The sequence below is a fragment of the Eulemur rufifrons genome, chromosome 10 (genome assembly GCF_041146395.1).
Source record: "Eulemur rufifrons isolate Redbay chromosome 10, OSU_ERuf_1, whole genome shotgun sequence".
Lineage (NCBI taxonomy): Eukaryota > Metazoa > Chordata > Mammalia > Primates > Lemuridae > Eulemur > Eulemur rufifrons.
Window position 1 is genome coordinate 37,045,470 of NC_090992.1, and position 13,159 is coordinate 37,058,628.

The 13,159-nt window shown below is 36.1% G+C and overlaps 1 pseudogene; it reads right to left on the reverse strand.

Moving 5' to 3' along the window:
- Positions 1-567: 567 nt before the first annotated feature.
- LOC138393008 (centromere-associated protein E-like) overlaps positions 568-13,159 on the reverse strand; it is a 262,162-nt pseudogene continuing 249,570 nt past the window's right edge.

Here is a 13,159-nt window from a genome sequence, read left to right on the forward strand (position 1 = left end):
AGATTAGGAATAGAATGTTAAGAGGATATAGGCTCTGCTATCCTTTAAGAATTTAAATCTAGAAAGCATGTGTATATTTTCACAGCAAAATTCTGAAAGTCAACAAGAGAGGAGAGTACCCCACCAAGAAAACATTAATATTACCTGGAGTTGTGATTCAGAACCACTAAACATTTATCGAATGTGTAAGGTACTAAAAAATAGAATTTTGTTAAGAAAAGATATTTTTTGTTAATACATGTATTATACTTTGGAATTATCTAAGTCATATGTGGATAACTTTACATTTCTTTCAGTAACTTTATTCTTTATAAAATATATAAATAAATATATATAATTCAACTTTTAAAAGCATTATCACATGCAAGAAGAAGGTATTGCTATCAGCATTACAAATTACTGCAAAACATTCATTTCCAGTTCGTCTTCCAATGCTAGTGGCAAAGTGAAAGCTGAACTGAGATTAGGCTGGACTGTGTGACCTCATTGCCAGGGGCAGACACATGAAGAAGCAAAGTCATTTCCAGAGGAGGAACGTTGGGCCCCCAGGAAAGTGAAAGAAAGGAGTTACTGAGTTCTGCACTCAGGCGCATCTTTTCCTGGGGGCGCGTGCCTGGGACCTGGCTGAGGATCCACATTGTCTGCTCCTGTAGTCTGTACCTCTGAGAAAGAAAGAAAAAGAATTAATCCTATTAAAAAACACACAAAAAGCAAGCACAGCTGGAAGTGGAAAGTATGTTAAGACAGGAGAGCTATGAGGAATGAGACATGGCAATGTGGTTCTCATTGTGTTTGGTCATTAAAAAGGTGTATTTCACTTCGTCAAAGTTGGAAAAGTTTATTCTTCATTTTATCATAAGATGAACTATTAGAAAAACCATATTATAAGTAAAGCATAATACAGTTTTATTTGGAATTCATATTTTGAAATTCCATGAGAATCAAACATAGACTGAATTTGACTTTCTTTTGTCCTATTTTTGGGGAAAAAAAGGCATGCTAAGCAAATAATATGTATTTTAGTCATCTCTGGAAAATTCTGAGTCTTTAAAAAGCACTGCAGCTGCATCTATTTATAAATAATACTCAATTTAAAATTATTATATTTATAAAAGTAAATAAATGTAGCATAACTGATCCTGGCAATTATCTTAATTTGTAGAGGTATTTTAGAATAACTTTTATAATTAAAAGTAAAAACTGACATTAACTTTTTTTTAAACTAATATTACTAATTCACACTGGGACTAGCTTCTTTAATTCTGAATTGGCCAGTTTTTGATTAACGTATTCCTCCAGCCTACTTTTATTTATTTCACCTAAAAATAGTACCAGAGAGATCTATATATTGCTCAAATGTTTTTATTTGCATTTGGATGAATTCATATTACACACGTGCCTCTGGCCTTATCAAATAAAATCAAAAGTTGATTATAGCTGGCATAATGGCACATGCCTATAGTCCAAGCTATCTCGGAGACTAAGGTGGGAGGATCGCTTGAGCTCAGGAGTTGGAGGCCAGCTTGGGCAACACAGCAAGACCCTCTTAAAAAAAGAATTGATTATAAAGATTTCTCAATTTTTTCAAGAGAGTCCTTTAAAATGGTGAGTGTACAGCAAAAGTTCCATGTAAGTGGTAGCCAATGGAAGGTCCTTAAGTGTTCCGTTAAATGCTATTCAATGAAGAGAACAGTGCAAACATTTTTTCCAAATGCTTTTATGCCTGTCTCCCTAAGAGCACTTTCACATTGCCAACTTGATCTACTTCTGATGTGTAGTGGATGAGAATGGATGGATTTCTTCATAGTCATGAAGTAGATGTTTCATAAACTCTGGAACCTTTGCTCAAGGCTTTAAATGATTTGGAAGCAGCCTTTCTTGATGTACGATCTTGCTGCTGTAGATTTCCACAGTTGCATAACAGGGTACTTCTATAGGCGGAAACACTGTCACAAACAGAGGTGCACACCTGGGCACATAATAGATGCTATGCGTGAGAAAGACTACCAGAAACCCACTGTTGCAGAGTTTTCTCCTGCAAGACTCCCCACCTTTGTGGAGCGCCCCCCTGCAGAGCTGGGGTGATCCCTGATCCCTCCCCACTGCTTCGTTCATTCAGGTGCCTTGCATCATCTGTCCTCTCCATCTCTACCGCAAGTCCATGCTACTATCATGTTTGGTTTAAACAATGTCATAAACTTGCTCCCAGTATTTGCTGGTCGCCTTAGAGATGAGGTGATGTTTTCAAACCTTATATAACTCGTGCTCTCTTGCAATTGCTTAAAATCTTTTGAAGCCTTTCTCTATATGCTCTCAACATAAATTAAAAATGCCTTTGTATAATTTATAAAAGTCCTGCATGCCCAGCTCTTACTCTTTGGGCTCACCGACTTCACCCACATAAGCCTGTACTCGCTGTGCTCTGGCCACACCATATTTCTTTCAACCGTTCCCCTGGGCATGTTTCCTCCTACTCTGAAACTGTCACCGTTCCATCTGCCTGGGATGCTTTCCCCTCCCCTCTTTGTTACGCTAACTCAGTCTTTCAGATCTCAGTTCCCTTCCTCAAGGAAGACTCTCCTCAATATTCCTAAAACAAATGCCTATCATATGCCTCACGGCCTTTTGCACAGCCAGAATTTCACTTTTTTTTTTGACTATTTGCTTACTGTCTGTACCTCCCATTAGACTGTAAGCTCTGAGGGCAGGGACTACGTCTGGTTTTGCTTATCAAGGCACCAATCAGAGTCTAATATCTAACCCATAGTAGGGCTCAAAAAAATTTGTTGATTTGATGAATAAGTAAATAATGCAAGTCTATGATCTGCCTTGTGTAAAATGAATATAATGCTATTAGATATACTGGCCCATTGAACTAAGAGACTTTTCCAGTAGAAGTTATTTTGTTTTCAGGGTAGTGTCTTCATGTCCTTGAGAGAGTTGCTTGTCTATCTTTGGAGAAAACTGAGGGCTTAAGGGACAGAATAAGGACTTTACCTGGGGCAAAAGTGATTGGACTTCAGTGCTGTGCTTGGAGAAACGTTACCGACCTGGACAAAGGCCTAAACTTGAGTTATCAAAATAACAAATTGGATGAGGTGCCAGTAGAGACTGATCGGCTATCGAAAGACCAAGATTTTGGTGACTCCTTTGGCTCAGGATCTTGTAAATTCCATTCCTTATATTGAGAAGGTGAAACCTGTCTCTTTTCAGAAGCTGTTCCAGTCACTTTAGGAGACTTCAGAGAATTCTCACAAAATACTTCTTTGTGAGCCTCTCTTTTAAGGGTTCTTTCCTTCCAAGTTTTGACCTTATTGGAAAGACGATGATTATTCCTTAAATGTGGGTAGGAAAAAAAAGGGAGACTGTAAGACTTGTCAATTCTTAAAATGTATTCACATTTACATTAAAAATTTAAAAATACTACGATGAGGCCGGGCGCGGTGGCTCACACCTGTAATCCTAGCACTCTGGGAGGCCGAAGCGGGTGGATCGCTCAAGGTCAGGAGTTCGAGACCAGCCTGAGCAAGAGCTAGACCCCGTCTCTACTAAAAAAAAATAGAAAGAAACTATATGGACAACTAAAAATCTATATAGAAAAAATTAGCTAGGCATAGTGGCGCATGCCTGTAGTCCCAGCTACTCGAGAGGCTGAGGCAGTAGGATCGCTTAAGCTGAGGAGTCTGAGGTTGCTGTGAGCTAAGCTGACGCCACGGCACTCTAGCCCGGGCAACAGAGTGAGACTCTGTCTCAAAAAAAACAAACAAACAAAAAAAAAAACTACGATGAAATATACATAACAAAATTTACCATTTTATCACATTTACATATTATTTTCATTCCTGTTTGGACTAATTCTACTGTTCAGAAAATGAAATGGATCTATATAGATTGAATAATTGTAGTAAACTTCCGTGATCATGGAGTCTTGAAAGAAAGCTCAAAATGTGACATTGGGTTTTCAAACGAATCAGTGATGTCATCCAGAGTGGTTTATCTATTAACACTCTGCCATAATAATTTAATAAATTAGTCTTCTGGATATAGGAATCTTTGATGTACCTTTACTATTGTAAGGGAACTATTACACGGTACTTTCTAAAAAATTAGATAGTTGCAGTCTTGGTTTTACAGGAAATGCCAGGAGCATTTATCTAGTTCCTCCAGAGAGAAACCTGGGAAGCAATCCGAGAAGCCTGGCTCTCCTATTTTTTTTTTTTTTGCCTATTATTTTACCAGTCACCTGTCTGTTGATGCAATCTCTTATCTATCTTTCAAAGTCATCTCCTTATGTTTACCATATTGGGGACTTTCTGGTCCATGTCAAAATTATCTTTTACCTGGGCTACCATAAACAGAGTCTGAATTCAGCTTCCCCTATGATGCTCTAGCAGCCAGAGATGCCATATGATCTCATGAGGCCCTCAGCTTAAAACCCCCCAGCCCAGGTCATCCTCCCATTCCATTTAGGAGAACACCCAAACATCCTGTGAATGACCTGGAAGGGCCTGTGTAATCTGGATCCAGTTACCTCTGGCACCTCATCTCATGCCTTACCCTGCCTCACTCTCTACACCTGGCCACAGTGGATGTCTCTCAGCCCCACCACTGGTCATTCTTCCTGACTCAAAGCCTGTGCATACGCTATTCCCTTGGCCTTGAAGGTTTACCCCTCTTCTTCTCTCATCTAACCTAATTTCCACTCATTTTTCAGATCTATTCTTATATAGGCATACCTTAGAGATATTGCAGGTTAGTGCCAGACCACAGCAAAAAACCGAGTCACACAAAACTTTTGGTTTCCTAGTGTATATGTAAGTTTACGTTTACACTATAGTCTATTCAGTGTCAATAGCATTATATCTCAAAAAAGCAATGCACATACATTAAATAAGAAATACTCATGGCTAAAAAATGCTGATAGAGACATGAAGTGAGCACATGCTCCTGGAAAAATGACACAAATACATTTGCTTCACGCAGGGTTGCCACAAACCTTCAAGTGGCAAAATAAATAAATAAATAAATAAATAAAAGCAATATCTGCAAAGTGCAATAAAGCGAGGTGCAGTAAAACAAGGTCTGCCTGTATACTAGTTTCCTGAGGACCGCCCCTCCTCCCCAACACCTAGGTAATGTTAGATCCCTCTTTCACAGTAGCTTCCTTTTGAATGTCTTTTGGGGATTTTTTCCCCTCGTTTTAATAGCAATCATTGCAAAGAACCAGTTATTTGTAAAATTATCGAACGTCTATTTGTCTTCTACTGTACCATTAGCAGAGTACTTGGTACAAAGATCTTTCATGGAGGTAGAAGCCAAATAGTTAAATTTGTTAGCTCTGTTTATAAAGTCAAAAGGCTACGATAATGTACTTAAGGGGTTCTTCTCTGAGTAAGGCCTCCCTGGCTTGGGTATATGAACTTGTGGTGTATTTCAGCTGCCCCCTCAGAGGTCTTTGTTTACTCCCTGGTTCCTGGCTTAGTTAAAAATAGGTCATCTGATCAATAGCAAACATTGGCAATGGTGCTACCATATTCTTATTTTTTTTTTTAAAGACATTTACTACCTGAGTTCTAAAAATTACTTTCTCCATAATGTGTGAATGGTTACCACCTGCAAAAGTATGTATACATCCTGTGCCCCTACACATATATAATAACCATAAGCATAATATCTATATCATGTAAACATATCTTGCCTTAGCAGTTCAGTCATTTGCTTTGTTAGCTGTTCATTTTGCTGATTTAATTTAGAAATTTCCTTTTGTGGCCTTGCATATTCACTTTTCGTTTGTTTTTTTTTTGTTTGTTTGTTTTTTTTTGTTTTTTTTTTTTGAGACAGAGTCTCACTCTGTTGCCCAGGCTAGAGTGAGTGCCGTGGCGTCAGCCTAGCTCACAGCAACCTCAAACTCCTGAGCTCAAGCGATCCCCTGTCTCAGCCTCCCGAGTAGCTGGGACTACAGGCATGCACCACCATGCCCGGCTAATTTTTTCTGTATATATTTTTAGCTGTCCATATAATTTCTTTCTATTTTTAGAGGTGGGGTCTCGCTCTTGCTCAGGCTGGTCTCGAACTCCTGAGCTCAAACGATCCGCCCACCTCGGCCTCCCAGAGAGCTAGGATTACAGGCGTGAGCCACCGCGCCCGGCCCACTTTTCAAAATAAGAGCTTTTGTGCTTTGTACAATGCCACTGCCACCCCCACAGGTTAAGGGTTTATTTGAAGGCTGAGCATCAATATGTTCTGATACTACTGTGGGAGGCAAATATACAAATAGGTGATAATTTCAATTATTTTCAAAGTTCAAAATAAAGGAAATATTACTAAGTACAATAAACCACTATAAAAACCCAACCACCTTAACCATCATGTCCCTGGAAGTCACCCTTGACTTTTTCCTTTTACCTCACCTACCCTGCCTATTGGATCAATTCTAAATATCTCTAGAATCTATCTCAACCAATTCCATTACAATATCTAGCTCACTAAGATCTTTCATCTTGACTGCACCAGTAGCAATCCTCCCGTTAGAGTTGTCCTTCATTGATCTGCCTTCTGTATCAGTGCTCACCTGGAGGGCTTGTTATAACCCAGTGTGTGTGTGTGTGTGTGTGTGTGTGTGTGTGGTCCACCCCCATTCAGTGCACTTTCAGTATTCAATACATAGTTGTTAATAAACCTTAGTATGATATGGAAGCATATATTATTAAGCATTCTATACTACATGTGTAAAAGTAACATAAGAGACTGTGTTTGTAAATTGTAGGTACAGTTGCATAAAAATGTGAGGTGTTTATAAAGCGGAATAATCCATTGGGTCACCAACAATTCACAAGAGTGGTAGGGGGTGTGTGTGTAGATGCTTACTGTTCATTTTATTTTGAATTTAGGTATGCTATGTACCTGAAAGTCAGCTACAAATTAAGAGTAAGTATACTGACCCTTCTGTAACAAAGAATCCTCACTTCTACTTTTATCCCTTGAAGTTTTCCAGATAGGAACTGTGATTGTCCTGCAATAGACACTAGGAAAGTTCAAGCTACAATATGTACTAGGCAACATCTTTAACACTATCTCTGTTTTTTTAATTAGTAGATAATAATAAAAGCAAGTATCATCTTATATTTTGCTTTTCATTTAGAATCTTCAATGTGCTTTCACACACAACTTTTGGCTTGATCTTTACAACAAGTATATATATGTATAAGCTTATAAGCTGATCCCGTGATTTCACACAGCCATTGAGAGAGGGCTGTGCCTGACTTTTAGTTCAGTGCTTACTGTACTACACGAAACTATCCCAAGTACTGTTCGGCATTCTCTTTTCAAATAAAACCCAACAGACGGAAATATGGAAAAAGACAGTTTGAGAAATGTTTAAGCAGAAACATGGCCATTAGATCTAAAAAGTATATTTAGATAAATTTCAGAGTTTTGCAAGTACATATTAACTTGGTATTTTTAGTTTCAAGAACACTAACAATTATTTATTCTTACTGCACACTGATTATAATTTATCAGTTGCATAAAATTAAAACCTATTAAGACGTGTTTGATTTTTATTAGGAGGGGTACTTCTACTTTGATTGTGAAGTCATTCCTTTATAGTATTGAAGGTATCTTCATTAATATGTAAAAATGATAATGCAAAATTTGAATTCATATATTTTTCAATAATTTATAATGGATAAACACTTGAGATTATCATAAACTAAGGAGATGTCAGTCACAAGATAAATGTGATTCCAATAAATTTATGTGAAAAATAGATTAGTGGTTAACTTAGGTTTACTCTTGACTGCCACACATACAATAGCAGTCTTCAAACTCTGCAATAGGGGTGTTGAGAAGTAAAATGAGAAGGATCTGAAAATACCTGCACTTTATACTTGAGGTTTCTTGGGCCTGTTTAATTCTTCTAAGATTTTCTCTCAGTAGCCTTATAACTTCTTTTTGATATTCTAAGGTAGCTTTTGTAGAAGTAATTCTAACAAGAACAATAAAAATATGGAACTAATTTTTTATGGGAGAACAAACAGAACTGCTGTCAAGAATTTTCAAATACAGCATATTGATATATCCATCAGCTGCAGCAGATAGGCCCTCATGATCTTCCTCTGGTATCATGCCCTTTAAGGCTGTAACGCCATCAAATGAGAAGTAGTTTGTTTAGTTATAGGGACAGTTCAATATTCTTAAAATTGAAAAACCAGTTCTTTTAAAATTTCTGGAGGCCCAAGAGCTATTAATAGGATAGTGAACAAAATTGTATTTGGGGGTACCATAAAACAAATAATTGAGCTGTTACCATGGGGTCCTAGAAACATCTTAAAGGTACAATTAATAAAACATGAAAGAGAAAAAGCAGTTTCATTTCTACATTGTCAGGAAGGGAAACCCTGACTGGAGCTCTGCTCTAAAGTGCTACAATAAAAAATCAAATTCTGATCATTGTGCCCCATTAGAGAAATTTTATGAATTGTTGGTTTAGGCATTAATTAGCAATGATAAGTTTTAAGACTTTCGGCCTTTCTTAACTACTATGAAAGTATCTGCTGACTTTATTCTATAAGTAAAATTGCTTTTTATAATTAAGAACCTAATAGGTATACCTTTCATTAAAATCAATAGGTCTTATCAATGGAAGTCTGGTTAGACAGTATGAAGATTCAGAGTGCTACATTTGGGGCAGAATTAGAGGTCATCATTAAATATTTATTCAAGATTTATAGGAAGAATGAAGTGTTAGGAGCCAGAAGACATCTTAACAAATCCTCTAATATAAACCTCTCTTTTTACTGATTATGAATGTGAGGACCAGAGAGATTAAATGGTTTAAGGTGATGCATTAATAAGTGGGAATGGATTTCTAATTTAGTTTTCTTGATTTTCTGTTTAAAGTTCCCTTCCTTATGCTATACTACATAGAAATTTAGGCCTGGCTATTATGCACGATGCTACTTATAAATAAATCAATAAGAAGACGACATGCTCTTGGGCCCCAGGCATCCATAAACTAAAAGGAAATATAACCTTTACACAAAAACACAACAGGAAGAACAAATGGAATTAAGAGAAACAGCAGAAACCTCAGTCAAACTGCTAAAGACACCCCCCCCAACACATAAAGGTTAACATCACTTTCAAGCATGAAAAAGCCATTTTAAAGTTGTTTTACATGATTAAAGAAGCAGCATTCAAAGACACTGTGTGTTAATTGATCAGAATTGTGCTTATTTTTAAAAACTCTGCATATGTAATGAGAATTTAATAAGTTAAAAAGTCTATGTATTTTTATAAAAAGCAATAATATTTAAATTATATTTTAAATAGTTAACTAATCAAAGAGATTTATGTAATTTACAATGGAAATTTAAGCTATTAAAGCCACGTTCAGTTAAGGCAAAGACAGACTCCTTTTCAAATTCCTTGGCATTTTTATTTTCTCTAGGTCTATTTTCACCAGCTTCCTTTTCAGATCTTCAATTTCTTCTTTATAGGGCTTTGATCCTTAAGCAATTTTGTCCTAATTTTTTAGAGAAAATAAAAATAAAATAATTATTAGAGCAGTTTCAATTTCTCCAGTGTTAAAGAGTAGTTAGCTGCCTTTGCTGTAATAAGAATGTTTTGAAATAGCAAGCAACTCTAAATATATGAAAAATAGGAAAGGCATGAATTTTAACTGAATGATAATAACTATTTGATATGAATTACATTTGAAGCTAATATGTATAGATATGACTTTTATTTCTTAAAATGATTTTTTTTCCCATTAGAAAATGATATACCTACCACATGAAACAGTTTGAAAATAATGAAATGGGTGGACCAAAGTAAATCAGGAAATTAAACAGAAAGATGTCAGAGGAGCAACGTAAACATCAAGGCAGAACTAAATTCAAGCCACAAAGCAAAGCACTACTAGGTACATTTTGTAGCAAAAGATAGTCCAACCTAGTGATATAAATATATCTACTTTCCACACAGAGTATGTGTGTGTGTACAAAATTAAAAAAAAATAATAGACTATTTTTTACAGCAATTTTAGGTTTATAGAAAAATTGAATGGAAAATACTGAGTTCCTATATACTCCTGTCCCCATCCCTTTTTCTTCATTTTTCTTTCTTTCTCTATTTTTTTGAGGCAGGGTCTCACCCTGTCCCTTGGGCTGGAGTGCAGTGGCATCATCATAGCTCACTGCAACCTCAAACTCCTGGGCTCAAGCGATCCTTCTGCCTCAGCCTCCTGAGTAGCTGGGACAACATGGTATGCCAACATGCCCACCTAATTTTTCCATTTTTTGTAAAGACAGGGTCTTGCTCTTGCTCAGACTGGTCTTGAACTCCTGGCCTCAGGTGATCCTCCTGCCTTGGCCTCCCAGAGTGCTAGGATTACAGGTGTGAGCCACTGTGCCCAGCCCTTTTTCCCTAATATCGACATCATCCATTAGTGTGGTACATTCGTTACAAGTAATGAACTAAGTTTGAGATATTATTAATTACATAATTAAAATCCATAGTTTACATTAGGGCTTCTTATTTGTATTATACATTTGACAAATGTATAATGACATGTCCATCATTATATTTAATAGTATCAGTATCACACAGGTTAGTTTCACTGCCCTAAAAATCTCTTGTGCTCTGCCTATTCATCCCTCCCACCCCTCACTAATCCCTGGTAACAGCTAATCTTCTTACAGTGTCCACTGCCTTTCCCAAAATGTCATATATTCGGAACCATATAGTCCACAGCCCTTTTAGATTGGCTTGTTTCACTTAGCAATGCACATTTAACGGCTTCCCCTGTCTTTTTATGGTTTGATAGCTCATTTCTTTTCACTGCAGAATAATATTCCATTGCATGAATATACTGCAGTTTATCCGTTCACCTATTGAAAGACAGCTTGGTTTTTTCTACGTTTTGGCAATTATGAATATAACAGCTATAAACATACACATGCAACTTTTGTGTAAACTATGTTTTCAACTCATTTGAGTAAATACAAAGGAGAACAATTGCTCAATCATATGGTAAGAATGTGTTTAGTTTTGTAAGAAACAGCCAAACTGTCTTCCAAAATGGCTGTACTACCTTGCATTCCCACCAGCAATGAATGATGTTCCTGTCGTTCCCCAACCTCACAGGAATTTGGTGTTGTTCAGTGTTTTGAATTTTGGTATTCTAGTAGGTGTGGCTCTCACTGTTGTTTTAATTTGCAATTCCCTGATGACATATGACGTGGGGCATCTTCTTTATATGGTTATTTGCTATCTACATATCTTCTTTGGTGAGGTACCTGTTCAGATCTTTTGCTTTTTGTTTTATAATGTGAACTATTTTGCTAGCACATTGCTAATTTTGGTGATATACAGATGCACCTGATTAGACCTCAGGGCTCAATTTGGGCTGGGCAGGAAAGGAAAGGATGAGAAGCAGCCGATTCTAAGAATAATGTGAATTCACATTCAAAAACAAACCCTGTTAAAATTGTATTTATTTTTAGTTCATTAAATCGTCCGTTGAAAAAAAAATTTATTTTTCTAGCATATAAAAGCAATATTTTATATGACAATACTGCATTTCATTTCTAATTAAGTTACTTCCTTTTTTCAAGCTTGAGTATTGAACTTCAGACACACATAGGTATAATAAGAATTTGTGGTGAAAGGGAAGAACACAGCACCAAATTATTTGTCACATTCAATAGGTGAAAAAAACCAACAACTTTTATTTGTAAAGTAAGTTTAAGTTACCTGAAGTACTTGGATTGTTTCTTTTGTTTTTTCAAGGCATCTACTTGATTCATTAACTTTGACTTGAAGTTTTGCTATTATGTCATTAGTCACCTCAAGTTCTTTCTGCATCTTTATAATCTTGTCTTCCTTATGCATAGCACTTTCTTTAGCTTCACGTAGTGAAGTTCACAGCTGTTGAATTTTCTATTAGAAAAGCACACGTTCATAAGGTCTATCACGAAGACGGAATCAGAATCACAGTGCACAAACTTGAGACTAAGATGATCACATTTAGGTATTATGAATTTTTCAGCATTAACAAAGAATAGAAAAGAAAGGCCAAATGTCAATCTACATACATGTCATTTCCTTCATTTAAAAGATGATTTTTATTTTTAAAAAATGCCAAAATTTTACATTATAACCTGTCCACAAATTCTTAAACCATGCAGATGAATACAGCGCAGTGGTTATGCTATTTACTGGTTAGCAGAGTGCTAAGCATATTCAACAGGCACTCGCATTTTAGGTGAACATGACTTAAAGAAAGTACATGTTTTAATTGACTCTAAAGTAACACCTGTAACATCCCTTTCCTTTCATTTTTATTAGTCTTAGAGGGAAAAATACAAATATGTGGAAAATATTAAGAAGCACATAAGAATAAGTTTCCCCACTCTTAGATCCCCAGCTGACCCTAAAGCAATGACTAATACACTATTTCAAGAGTATCCTTCTAGAAATTTTCTATCTGTATTTAAACATATATGAATATATAGTTTTAAAGTCAGTAATACACACAATATACTACAGTTCTGCTTTTACTTGACAACATATTTTCCGTATCTTTCATCAGCACGTAGATCGTTCGTATTTTTTGTCTTCATTGACACACACAATCTCATTTCATGAAGGTATCATGATTAATCAGTTACCTACTATTGAATGTTTGGGTTGTTTCTAGTTTTTTGCAAGTATAAATTAACTTCGAATAAACTTAACCACCTGGATTTTTCATGTTTGTTAGATTATTCATATGCACACACTTTTAATTTTTTTGGCAAAATGTCTGTTTCTTTTTGGCCTATTTAGAATGTATTTTTGTTTAATGAGTGAGATAGGAATCCAGCCTTATTTTTTTCCAGATGGCTAGCCTGTTGTATCAAATCATGTTCTAAGTAAACCATCTTTTTCCCAGTGAGTTGAATGATACTGTTATTGAGTAATGTTATACCTGTACAAAATTCCCATCCTTATTGTGTGTACTTCCAAACGCTCTATTATGTTCCCTTGCTCTACTTGTCTACTCCTGAATCATTACCAAACTAGTCCAACTATAGTGGCATATATTTTATTATCTGTTAGGATATTTTCTTGGGTCACTGAAGATGGAATTTTCTTTTGCTTCTCTAAATTATTA